This window comes from Papaver somniferum, chromosome 2, assembly GCF_003573695.1.
Source record: "Papaver somniferum cultivar HN1 chromosome 2, ASM357369v1, whole genome shotgun sequence".
NCBI lineage: Eukaryota > Viridiplantae > Streptophyta > Magnoliopsida > Ranunculales > Papaveraceae > Papaver > Papaver somniferum.
Genome location: NC_039359.1, coordinates 17,504,404 through 17,516,179, shown reverse-complemented (window position 1 = coordinate 17,516,179; position 11,776 = coordinate 17,504,404).

The window sequence follows — 11,776 nt, the reverse complement described above, 5'->3', positions numbered from 1 at the left end:
CATTCACGAAAAACATCAATGACGTATCACTGTTCCAGGCTATTTTCAAATGATAAAACTTGAATCATGATTTTGATTGCGAACAATAAATTTTCCTTAACCGAAATTCATCAAGTATGAACAAATGTTCATTAAGCTTAATCGAATTAGTTAGTCTAATTATTTATGCGACATCGTCTCATAGATAGAAAGATGAATATAACTTGAGAAATAGGTGGTTCAGTCTTCACTTACCTTTTGTTGAAGAAGTTCTCCAAAATCTTAGGTTGATCTTCGTCTTCAAACGGTAGAATGCAATGGTGACTGCCGCGATGTCCGTTTATCAACTACACTTCTATCCTAATCCAAGATTTAACTAGTTGTAGATTAAAAATCAAGATATAGTTTTGACAAAAAAAATTGACAACAAGCTTGAGATAACAACACTTGTGAGTTCAACTGAGTAATACTCTAACAATCTCCCCCTTTGTCAATTTTAGTGAAAATACTATCAATACACATGGATAAAAATATAAAGTTTTAAAAACTCCGCGAATACATCATACTTGATTTCTTTGGTTTCTTCAACTCCTTGAATTATTCATTACTTCAAGTTGCAATGATTTTGAAAGTACTCGACTCAGCATCGTTGTTGTTGAAGACTCGTAGTGATAACAACTTTGAAAACAAATATTCTCAATCGTCGTAATACAAAAACATAATATTATTATCTTCTCCAAAGTTCAATTGTATCCCAACTTTGAAGTAATACTACGATGATATTGTTTCTCTACTTTAATCAATACTTACATGTTTTGCGTAATTGGTGAAACCCCCTTACCTAATGATCTGTAAGGTACAAGTGGGATCGTAATGAATACAATCAAAAGATACTTCAAGATTCCAAGGTGTTTACATATCAACTTTATTCAGATGATATCACATAGTAAGACAATACTTAGCGCTCATCTAGGATATTTAAGATACAAGCACCCACTTTAATTTCCACAGCCACAGACCCCACAAATATATAGCAATTAAACACAAGTTCATTTAAGAACCCTCCCCCACTTGATATCATTCGCAAGAGAACAACATGTATCATCTTGCTTTATGAAAAATAAAGATTTTGTCGGACATTAACAAATCATATGGATTTGTATCCTTAATATCGACTTAAATTAATCTCAACGTCAGTCACGACAAAGAGATAATTTTAATCGGTATGACTCAACGTAAGAAAACTTACGGAGTGTATGTTGTAGTAATAACACAAAAGTGTGACCACGAGTAGATCGATACTGCGATAAAATTTCTCAAAGAGTTTGTTATATTTTTCAGTTTATAAAAACATAATAGATTTAACTTCTGAGCATATATGAAATATCATCTTGATTAACGAAAAACGTGAAAGCACATATATTTAAACCAACTGCAAGTTCATCTTCCAACAACTCTATAATTTAAATAAATAAATATAAAAATATGCAAGATGAAAAACGTTGGAAATAGCTTGTGTAATCACAATTTTTATATACCAAAACCTAGTTATCCTTCTCAAAAGTAAGAATAAATTCTCACGAGAAGTTTCCTATAAAATAAGAGAAAAAAAAAGAAAAACGATAATTCATATGTAGTCTATGACTTGTGTTTTGAGAGAACAAGATTATCAGAGGCTTTTACTAGTTTCAAATCGAGTAGCTTGAGATCTCTTTTAGCAGCAGACAATTGTTCGAACACCACTTTGGTACCACTCATAATGTTTCTAACCAAATCTCGAGACATCTGAACGGTGTTGATTATATATGTTCTTGAGAAAAGTAACAGGATATGGTGACAAGATTATCGTAAAACTCAACAATTTTTACGGAGTTATCATCCTCCATCTTCTTGTTTTCTTCCTTTGTGTTGTTTGAAAACTTAGAAGCATCCATGGTTTGTGAACGTTCACGAGTTATTCCACCATTGTGTATATATGATAAGGTAGGCATACCTTGAATATATATAGATATCACAGTTTCTAGGTTAAGGAAACTGAAGGAAGATAGATCCTTCTAGAATCTTCTGAAGAGATAGGTCCGGACCGGTTTGGGTACTCACACGTATATGGGTCCGTGAACACATGATTTGTGACCAGACTCACTTAAGTAGAAAAATATAATCAACCTTGTTTTTATCTTAGTAGATATAGATCTAGAGCATGAAAGGTAGTTGATACCAAGAAACTTGACTATTAAAGAGTAACATTATGAAGAATTAAACTACAAACAAAAATGTATTCAAAACAAGATACAATAAGCATCAAGAAGGAATGAGTTACCTTTCTTGAGAAGATTGTGCGTCCTCCAAGAAAATACACTACAAGACGAGGCACATACCATAATAAAGCTGTGTTGTGGTAGGCATCCGTCAAAGGCCCGTCATGAACAACAATATTCTTTGGTGGTCTTCCTTGTTTTGTACCTGTTATATCTTTAGCACAGTTTGTATCACTAAGGGAAAAGGAGGTAGAACTCTTACTTGTATTCATCTTTTTCCTTGTCTTCTTAATTCCCTATAATTGGTTAATCTATTTTCTGAGATCAGAAATCGTATGACCAACCCTTGTTTGAAAGTTCAAAACTGTGTGGTCATGTGTTTCTGAGACGGATTTCTTCGGCATCCTCTTCTTCCCATTATTTTCTTCAAGATTTCTTGAAGCGTAATCAGAATGACTATTTTGATAATATTTTTCCAATCGGGAGCATCGGATCTTATCTTTGTATTTACAAAGTTATCCTTTTTATAATCATACAATTGTGAAAAGGCTTTGTATGACATTTATAGGCAAATCTATATTTAATCACAACACTAATTCCTTTGCATAAAGGTCGGACGTCAACAACCCATAATGTCAAGAGTATTAGTCTTAACATATGATCTAGGTTTGGTAACTTCTTGTGGTTCCCAAATAATAACATCATGAAATTTTTCATCCCTTATGCGAAAACGACACCGTTTTTACCGCAATAATAACAAACACGAGAAGTGTTATTACTTGGATACGCGCGTGCTATTTTTAGAGGTTGATATAATTTTCTCTTTCGAACTTCAACTTCCGATATAGGCATTTCACTTTTGCCATTAGTGAAACCTTTGGTTGAGAGGAAGTACTAGCTTTGACAAATTTTGCCTATTTGCTAATACTTGGAGCATCTATTCCCTTATAGCCCAATCCTCGTGTATCACGATGATTTTTTACCTGCTCCAAGCAAAATGGATGATTTGTTTGAACTAGTAGTATTGAACTTTTTTAAGTTTTCTTCTGACAACTTGATATTGTCACGAGAAACAGTTAAATCAGCCTCTAGCTGTCCTTCTCGAGTGAGAAAAACACTTTCTCTGTCTTTGAAATTAATTTGCTGAGAGTTAAACCTTGCTTCCTTCCTTACAAGTTTTTCTTCCAACATAATGAGATTTCTACGAAGATTTTCACATTCATAATTTTTTGAACGCACATCTTCTTCGCGATCCTTAAGAAGGGATTGTAATAGATGATAATCACAATCATAACCTTTAAGGACCTTTCTCAATTTTTTGTTTTCTCGATAGAGAAGAGTCAGAAAACTAATCAGACATGATGTTGGCCTTGTGTTCCCTTTGAGAGATGGTAAAACACTTTGTTATATTGATACTTCCTCATCAACATATTTATTAATATCAGAATCACTTTCGTTTTGAAAGTTTATAAAAATGTTATTTAGGCGCGTAGCCTAATTATCCACAGTTTTAGATGATGTATCAGATGTGACAGTTTTCTCACGTGAACTGAAACCTTGAAACATTGTCTGAATGATTTTGAACTGGTGATACATTTTTTGAGATTTTACTCTTGTCCATATAGTCAAATTGGTTCAAACACATACTTGTTAGGTCTTAACGTGTTTGCCTGCTCTGATACCAACTGAAAACGCGAGGGTACCAAAATACACCACCAACTTTTTCTTAGGCAATCTTTATGGACAAACTCAAATATAATTCTGAGAGTTCAACTTAATGAATCTCTATCAAAAAAGAATATTCAGAGTGTTATCTCTATCTTTCAAATCAGAACGTTTACAGAAACAAGTCCGTGAACCTGATTTCCGGGTGAGAGTACTTGGTGATTCCAAAGATCAATTTCCAAGTATCAATCAAGTCGTATCGAACAAACAAGGTCGGATATATCTGCTATGACTGATTACTGCACAACTTGTGATATTTTAATTATGAAGATAAACAATATAATGCGGAAAATGAAATAACACATACACAGGAAGTTTTGCTAACGAGGAAACCACAAATGCAAAAAAAAACCCTGGAACCTAGTCCAGATTGAACACCAAACTGTATTAAGCCTGAAAAGGCGAGGGTACCCAAATATACCTCAAGCTAAAAGTTTTCCTACCTATAAGTCCTTTATTCAAAAGTGATTGTCTATGGACTGAGTCAAGACAATACAACTAATCGGTTCACACTTCGTGTGATCGTCTATGGATACAAGATTGAGACAATACAATAACGAAGTATGTTTACTTGATATAAGGTTCAGACTTAACTAAACACAATAGGATTGCTTATCAAGTAAATAGGAATTAACGTTTATGTAATTTACTTTAATTATAATAAAACAATTATAATACAGAAAATAAAAGTAAATGACACATCAAGATTTTGTTAACGAGGAAACCGCAAATGCAGAAAAAACCCTGGACCTAGTGCATAATTGAATACTCTTAGAATTAAGCCGCTACATAAAATTACACTTAACTTCGTATAGTTGAGACCAAGTAACTAAACCTATAGTTCACCTAGTTCCGTATGTATTCCCACGCCTCCGACTTATGAATAAGTCAAGTACTTGGAACAATCCCTTTGGTTCGTATTCCAAACAGTAAAGGAACAAGAAATATGTTAGGTATCAACTCTATTCAACCAAGTGATATGAGTCGGACAAAGGCTCTTCAGTTTATCTCAACATAAACTCCTTCGTCGGGTCTAGATCTATCTTATGTTCAATCACCCAAAGGTAATCGATTAAGATTAAGCCAACAACACCTTTAATCCAAAGAACCGTGTTGATGCCGATCTACTCAATTAATCAATCCAATCTACCACAAGGATAAACCGATTATTAATTGGATCCTCTTTTTCCCAAACAAGTATTGTGTACACCAAAGATTATAAAACCCAAGTCAGATCTTCAATATCTTCTTTGTCTTCAAATCTTCAATAAACACCTGCACACAATCACTTTAATCTCTTGTGATCAATCACGCACAGAACGAAGTCTGTTAACAATGGATTATCATAAGATCATATTTAGATGTCGAAACTCTGAACTAGTTTGAGTGAATCTTATATCAGAAGAGAATATTCTAAAGAATAAACAAACTAGGTGCAATCAGATTTCAACCACTGTTAGTCAATCAAATCAATCGAAAACAAAGATAAACCACAATTATCTAGTTTCTCACCAACGGGTCGCACTAGAGCTTCTCAATCCCAAAGAAGACTTTAAAATGAGCGGTCGTAATAGATTTCATCTAATTATATTACTCTTCTCTCCAATAGGAGGCTACACCAGTAACAAAGACAAAAGAGGAAGTCTATTGTTACGAAGGATTAGTTTGCTAGAAAGGCAAACTTCGTGTATTTATAGACAAGGAAGTTTGGGCACCAAGGAATTTCCAAAACTAAAAATATTCTCAAGATATTCATAAATGCACAGATTCGGTTTTCATAATTCCTGGAAATGCTCTGTCCAAAAATAACAATCGAGATCTCTCGGAAAATCTAATTAGTAAATGCACATTACTAATTCTGTAATTTCCCTACAAAGATAAATTAATAACCTTAATTAAAAGATTCTTAACTTACTTATGTTTCGATCATGGGATTCTCTTCCCTTATCCATTAAGGAATATCTTTGAACAATTATAGAAATAAACATTCATAGCACGTGTTCAAAGTTTGTCGACATCTTTACTTTGTAAGTTCTCTTTCACACTTACAACCTTGAAACCGATTTTCCACACTTCCAAACAAGTTTAGAATTGGTTCATATGACTTTCAAAAACTATGTGATTGATCAAACCAACATTCAATCACAATCATGGGTTTACGGTTCTACCAAAACAAGTTTCGGTTCTACCTCCATGTGAGTACTACGCATAGTCACACTAGCTTCCCAAAGATTCGGTTGACTAGGTACTAGGATCGGTTCCCCACATATATATGGTATCTAACTTATATGTGTTGCACATGTCCATAGGATCGGTTCCCCTTTCTTCTACAAACCTTGCTGCACCCCATACAAGGTTCGGTTCCCCTTGATGTACTGCACCCCTTACAAGGATCGGTTTCCTTTCCCTTACAAGGATCGGTTCCCTTTCCCTTACTAGGATCGATTCCCTTTCTCCAAGGCATACATAATCCGATCATACCACAAGTGATTACTTAAGATTGGTTTTACTAATAAAAGTTATACCAATACAAAAGTCAGGACTTTGTGAATAGTTCTACCAAGAACACAACAAGTTGTGAGCGGTTATACTCTATCACACATATTGGCTGTTCATAAGATATACAATGAATAACAAAACCAATAACTCCTGGAAATTTCCTTTTCGGTTCACAAACAAGTTTATGAACCTACTTCCTTAGAACACATGTAAACATTGTTCCCTAGGATGAAATCCTCACCTCATACACATACATAATCACAATAGCATTCAAATGATTATGGTGATGTCTTATCTACAAAGTTTAATGGTTAAGCAATAAACCTCGTATTGTATTCCTTAATAACATGCCTATCTAGAGTTCATATATGCTTCGCAGTTATGTTTTCAATATGCACGACTTGAAAGATACGTTAGGGAATGAAACAGTTCAAGTCAAATATCACTAACCTCAAGTGGAAGGATGATTGTTGTCGTTGTAGCTCCTTGTTTCTTCACATCTTCAGAACTTCGCAATACTTGTAATGTCTCATATCCCAATGCTTTCAATCTAACCTATACGAAGTTTAACTTTAGTACATAATCAAACGACTCTTAACATGAGTTTTGATTCACTAAAATATGACAACCAAACTTGACATACCAACGCTTGGTGGGTTCAACCGAGCAATGCTCTAACAAAGCCGTTACCGACACTAGCCTACTACCAATTAACTTCGGAGTTGAGACCGAATTAAACCCTCCCAGTAATTTTGTTACAGTCGCGTTCCTTACGCCTCTTGAATCGCAGCAGGACTACGCGCAACTGATTCACTTAGTTGACGTCACACCAACTAAGAGTTGCTTCAACTCAATTGAAGACTTAAAACCAATATGCCTCCTACAGATAAGCCTATATGTGATTTATTTTATGATCAAAAAGTTTGATCAAGGTGTTGTAAATCGATAGCAATGGTCAAAGTATAGCTAACCTCAAAATCCGGACTTATACAACCCGAAGTGCAGCCTAGATTATCATTTCACAAGTATAAAACTTACAGAATCAACAAAGTCTGAGACGAAGAGAACTTTGATGATTTCTATATATCTTTTTCAAGTGAGCAGCTCAACAATCGAACAAGATCAAGATACTTGAGCTATCAAGATAAACAATAGCTGGACCTGGATTCATGAATCCCAATAAAGTCTTTGTAGTCGCTAAAGCATAAAAAGGTTTTAGGAAGAGGATGACTCCAGTAACAACTAGAACACACCAAAAAAAGTAATGTCGGGATTCAAAGATCCCAGTTGCTTGAAGTTACCCTTTTATAGACACTCAAAGCATAGGTTGATTTAGGTTTAAGCTAAGATAACTCTGGAACCAAACAATCAATATCCATTGTTAGATGAATCTTTGAATCTGATTTACATAAACAAGATATACACCCTGGTTAGGTGAAACCGTAACTGAATCGTATATAAGACTATGTTCAAGGTGGTTAGTGAAACTAGACGATTTATAGTTGTAACCTTAATATTCATTTTCATGAACATTTAAGACTTTAACCTTGAGTCACAATCATGTGATCAAATAAGTCTATAGTGTTTTTAGAGATTTGATCAAATGCTATTTATTTCGTATAAATAGTTTTGTTGCATTTGAAAATAATCGGTTAGTAGATGTACAAAGTACAACTACCATAGTCGTTCGTGAGTCAGGTCAGTCACCGTACATGTACCATTTTGTATACTATTAAGCACAACCAATTTCCGGAGTGCACTGAACTATTTAGGTATGCGTACCGGTATGTGTGCCTTAAGACTATAACCGGTTCCGGAGTCCATAAAACTATTTTGGTATGCGTACCAGTATGAATACACAAACCGAGTTCCGGAACGCGGAACTTTTCTGGTACGTGTACCGGTATGAATACCAAACCGATTCTGTTACCACAGTTCCTTTTAGGTTTGCATGCAGGTATGCGTATCGATCTGGTTCATGAGATAACATATTTTTACAAGATGTGCATAAAGATATGCGTACCAAAAATCTGCTTGTCGACATATAGTTACTCCGCTACGCGTACGAGTACATGTAATACAGTTTCAGACTTATAACAGTTTTCCCAGTTTGTAAGACTGATAACACTGTCTTATATCCGAATCTATAGTAGTTCTATATTTCTCTCTAAATCGATTCGCAACATTCCCGAATAACATCAATGACACATATCACTGTTTCAGGCTATTTTCGAATGATAAAACTTGAGTCATGATTTTGATTGCGAACAACAAATTGTACTTAACCGAAATTCATCAAGTATGAACAAATGTTCATTAAGCTTGTTCATTATATTTCGAGAACTAATCACCAAGATAAACTTGACTCGAAATTCTTGTATATGCATGATAGTATAATTAGTTATGCGACACCGTCTCATAGATAAAAAGATGAATATAACTTGAGAAATATGTGGTCCAGTCTTCACTTACCTTTTTCTGAAGAAGTTCTCCAAAATCTTCGGTTGATCTTCGTCTTCAAACGGTAGAATGCAATGGTGACTGCCGCGATGTCCGTTTCTCAACTACACTTCTGTCTTAATCCTGGCCTTAACTAATTGTAGAATATAAATCAAGATATAGTTTTGACAACTAAGGTTGACAACAAGCTTGAGATAGCAACACTCGTGCATTCGACCGAGCAATGCTCTAACAGGAAGTACATCAAATTCTTGTTTATTTCATTGCAATATTCACCCTTGGATTTTTATCACCCATAATCCATCTCAATATCGTTCCACTTCTCAATTTCAAATTCAACCTGTTGGACGCCAGAGGTTTTATTACCATTTTTGTCGCTACTTTGTAGATTGGTTAAATCAAGTTTAAGACAACTTATGGTGTTATGGATATTCTCAAAAGTATTCATATTCCAATAAATTAACTGTTTTCTAATATTGATAAGCTTGTTTTCAAGAATAAAATCAGTAGATCCAATGAAGTTAATTAGTACACCAAGCATATTTTATTCAAAAGCACAAGAGGAGTTTTACCACTAATTTTCAATAATTTCAACTTCTACCATTGGTCACCCAGGAATTATAAAGATTTAGCACGGAAGGAGAATGATCCAATCTATTCAGAGCTAGATGAAACCCAATTACTATCAGTAAAAGACATATTTAATCTTGATTTAGATATGCCAATCCATGCAAATTACTAGTCCAAGCATAAGGATTTCCACCATATCCTAAATCATTTAAATCAGAATTTCTAAGCAAATGGGACAAAATAGAACTAGTAAAAAAAAGTAACATGATTATTTTTATCATAAGAAGACAAAGTAACATTACGGCCTCATATAACCACCCAGGGAATGTTAACACTAAAACTAAATTCTTTGCTACACCCTCATTGAGCAGGTTCCTCATTCCGATAGATAATACGATATATGACGATTAAAACCATTCACCCTTATAGGATCATTCGAGATTAGATCATGAATAATACTATTAGAGGTGATAATAATTTCATACTGCAAACTATCTTTCAACAATCAAATTAGTTGGTGTGATTTCAAGTTGTTGTAGTAGTAATAGGTTCGTTGAGACTTGTGAAAGCAAAAGATTTTAGATTTAATGAAATTTAAAAACAAACAAAATTTAATTCAAGATTATTAGGAATAACCAAGACACTGATTCCACTATCACACATGAATAAATTATGGCAAATAATCCAAAACTCTAATTATCTTTTAAGTCCCTTATTTATTAATTCACAAATAATCAAACATATTCTCAAATATTAATTGTATTCCCCAAGCATAGACTATCAATTGTTTAAACAAAGTATAATCTATCAAATTGAATCACAAGTAATTAAAAAAATTATGTAAACATTTAAAAACTCTGCAAAAGCAGTGATTGAGTGAATTATAATTAAAAATTAGAGAAAATGAAATAGTTACCCATTATTCATGTGTAAATAGCTTCATCCATTGCCTTGGTTAAGCAAGAATTTAGCCTCTCATCATGTTGGAAACACACTCAGAATTCTATTTCATTGCTCAAAAATGGTTTACAAATGATATAAAAGGAGAAATAATTCAAAACCGGGTTTATAACAATTATATTTGTTACAAACCAAAGAACGATACAGAGGATATGTCACTGTTACTGTAGCTCTAAGACTGTCACTGAACAGTCGCAAATACTATAGCAAAATAAGACTGCTTCTTGAGGTCTTACGTTCTTCAATGGCAGCAGCAGCAGCAGGTTTCTCTGGTGATCGTATTTCGCCTCTGTGATGTTCCAAATCCTTCCCAAACTCTCCGTAACCCCAATATGAGTCTGGAACACTCCTTATATGCAACAAAGCATCTCCGAATCTCCCCAAATCACTCGAGAATCATTCTCATTGAATATTTCTTATGTACGGGAATAATTTCCTTTTTCTTTCTCTGCATGCGCTAAAGTGCTGCTGGCATACTCCAAACATGCTGACACATCTAAGAATAAGTCATGCTGACACATCTAAGAATAAGTCACGAATGCTGAGAACAGACGCAAACCTTCCCAATACATCTCAACAAATCCCGTGATATCTCCAGCCTCTGTTTTGCATCAATTCCACGTAACTTGTTTTTTTCTCCCGAATCTGAAGAACTTACCATCCCTGTTTTAGTATAACAGGCTGGGATGAATTGATTGGAACGAGAAAATCTCCCCAAATCCCCTCGAGTTTAATGGAGAATATCTTCCATACACGTAATCCCCTGTTTCCTTCTCTCCAACGGTAAAGCCCAAGTGAATAGATTTTAGTGGACTTACCATCCCTATTTAAGTGTTACAGGACTAATCCAATTGATTGCAGCGATCTAATCCCCCTATAAATCTTCCAGCTTCAAAATAGCATATCTCGGTTTTTCAAAAATTGCTTCCCGCCAAATCTGGTCTTCACGAGGAAGAAGAAGGACAGCCCTTAACCAAGTACGTGGCTGCCGAATATCCTGTGGGTACCCCTTAGCAATTGAGGTGCCCCTTAACCAAAATGGAGGTCCGAATAACAGGTGTTCTTTGGGTGCCTTTATCAACTTTTTGAGCCGAATTTTCCAAAAATGTTTATTTCCCAAAAATACCTACAAAACATATAAAACACCATAATTAGTACAGAATCGAGCACTAACAATGCAGAACATTGAGAACAAAATAGACACATAAATGCGTCTATCATTAGCCCATCAGCAAGACCCTCTGAATGATCAAAAATATAATATGAAAACTGAAGAAAACTAGTGATTCTGGAATTTTATCATCATTGATTGTGGTTTCACAAGT